This window comes from Capra hircus, chromosome 8 (genome assembly GCF_001704415.2).
Source record: "Capra hircus breed San Clemente chromosome 8, ASM170441v1, whole genome shotgun sequence".
Taxonomy (NCBI): domain Eukaryota; kingdom Metazoa; phylum Chordata; class Mammalia; order Artiodactyla; family Bovidae; genus Capra; species Capra hircus.
The window spans coordinates 102307182-102309962 of NC_030815.1; positions in this window are offsets into that span (position 1 = coordinate 102307182).

Sequence of the window (2781 nt, forward strand, 5' to 3'; positions counted from 1 at the left end):
TCAGAAAAATATATTCAGTCTCCAGGGCTCACACCTGTACATGCATATGTCACTGAAACAACCTAAACACCCTTACTATGAGCAATGTTTCCTACTTTCTCTCCCCCTCTCTCTTCCTTTCTGTTTCACTTTCTTTCTTTTATGCTAGTCTCCACTCCTTCTTGGTTGGAGACCACATACCAATAGGTCACCACAGCCTCAGGGCAGTTTCTAGGAGTGGTCAGAGGGCTCATTTGTATCCTAGTCTCAGGACAACTACCACAAACGCAGATTCCTGGGTCCAGGCCAGACTTGTAAATGAGAATCTCCCTGGGTAGCCTGTCTGCTTAACCACTCCTCTTCCCTGTCCATCTCAGGTGATTCTGTGGTCTGATAAAGTTTGGGGGATTATGAGTATCCTTAGGCTTCTTGGAGAAGGCAATGGCAACCCACTCCAGTACTCTCGCCTGGAAAATCCCATGGATGGAGGAGCCTGGTGGGCTGCAGTCCATGGGGTCACTAAGAGTCGGACACGACTGAGTGACTTCATTTTCACTTTTCACTTTCATGCATTGGAGAAGGAAATGGAAACCCACTCCAGTGTTCTTGCCTGGAAAGTCCCAGGGACGGTGGAGCCTGGTGGGCTGCCGTCTCTGGGGTCGCACAGAGTTGGACACAAGTGAAGCGACTTAGCAGCAGCAGCAGCAGTAGGCTTCTTGGGGACAAGTGTTGTTGGGCAGGGCTTCATATGCATTAAGGGAAGGGGTTGATCCTCCAGTTCCAGTTCAGCTCAGCCCCTGAGGGGTGGAACAAATGATCCCAATTTTATAAAAGTAAATCCATTCCCACCTAAGCCCCTTGTACTCTCTAGTCCCTCTGCCTGGGAGCACTTCTGGGAATTCTGTCACTGCTTTCCTGCCTACAGCCCTCCTACGGCCACCATAGCTCTAGGGCCACAGCCAACAAATGGGCCCCACTTTCCCCAAGGGCCTCAACCCCTTCTTCCTCCTGCAGCTCTCCCCAGTCTCTTTCCTTCAGACAAAATCACCTCCTTCTGTTTTCTTTGCTCTTACCATAAGATTCAATAGTCCTCCCCTCCTTTAGCCCTTCAAATAACAACAAAAAATTCTAACCACCATGTCTATGGTGGCCCATTTCTATCTCCATCCCCAGAAGTATAATCCCAGAAATACTATGATGAGGCCTTCACCCTTCCACTGAGATGCACTACAAACTTCTTTTGACGCCAGCAATACTACACCCCTTTAGCCAAACAACCTCACAAAATTTACATTTTGAAAACTTGCTACAAGTATATTTACAGATCCTCACATGCATAGTAAAACATTAACCCCTAGGGCATGCCATACATGCAAGCTAAGCACTCTGCAGATAATATCTCATTTAATTCTTGAAGCAGCCCTCAGGGATAGATACTAGTATCGCCCCCATTTTAGAGATGAGATAACTGAAGCACTAAATAATCTGACCAAGTTTCCGTAGCTGTAAACTGTAAGTGGTACAGCTCTGGGGCTGAAGCCTCAGGGGCTGACAGAAGGGAAGGATTCTCTTTTCTTCATAAAGCTGTGGCTTAGAGGGGCCTCGGGGTCAAAGTGCCTGAGCCCCAGTGTGAAGCAGGATATAGTTATGCGCCTCTTTAGAATTTTGTTCTTACAAGCGTTCAGTTGCTGGACTTAGAATACCGCTTGTCACCCAAGGACTGCCTCTTCTGCTTTTGGCTGATTTCTCTCCTCAGTCCTCTGCCAAGACCTCCTAAAGTGGAATTTGGGGGTTGGGAAGTTGCACTCTGCCTGTACACCCAGGAAAATCAGTCTGTATCCCCTGCAGAGGGTTCAATTTGGCCTTAAATTCCTTTATTAAATCCTAAGGAAAAAAGCTTCAAGATAGCTCAGGTATTATTAGCAGTAGTTCCTTCTAGGGATGGATTTTTCATCCAGGTGCTTATCTGCACATTCTATTTCCTTCAGTTAAGATGCATTACTTTTTTCAATACTAGTTAAACATTTTTTTTTTTTTCAAATTAAGAGAACTTGGATATAACGACTTTGGGGAAATCAGCCTAATACAGATGGGCCTTGGTATGCAATTTAGAAAATATTAATCATATTGACCACAAGTCCAACTGCCTGAGTTCCAGTCATATAACTGTGAGCCCTGGGGCAAGATCCTTAACCTCCATAAAAATGGGGATCATATTAGCACTTTGCTTGTACTATTAGCAGGCGCTTAGCAATTGCAACCACCGTCTGCGCTTAAGATACTGTTTTGTGTTTTAACTCATTTAACTCTCAGCACAAATCGGTGACGTAGTTACCACATAACTCCCGTTTTACAAGTGAGACCCTGGAAGGTCCTCAGCCAATAAACAGCTAAATGGGATTTGACCTCAGACAGCCTGACACCAGAATCTAGCTTTAAGCTACTTGGTTAAAGTTGCCTGTCAAAAAGAGTTGTTGGGGTATTACATGATGGGATGCTTGTAAAGCGCTCAGCAAAACTGGCACTTAGTAAGTGCTCAATGAACAGCACTCAACTTCCTACAGTCACGTTAATGTGTTTTATGTTTATTACAAAACAAACACGCGATAAAACGCGATTCAGTAAAATATCAAGAAGAGTGTTGAAGCGGGCGGGATCTCGCCCGGCTTGGGGCGGGGTGTGGGGCGGGCGCCCGGCGGGCGCCCACCCGGCGGCGGGAGCGGGGCGGGAGGAAGCGGCGCGGTCTGGGCGCGCCGGGCGCTCTGCGGGGCTCGGGGGGCGGAGCCAGGGAGGCCCCGCCCA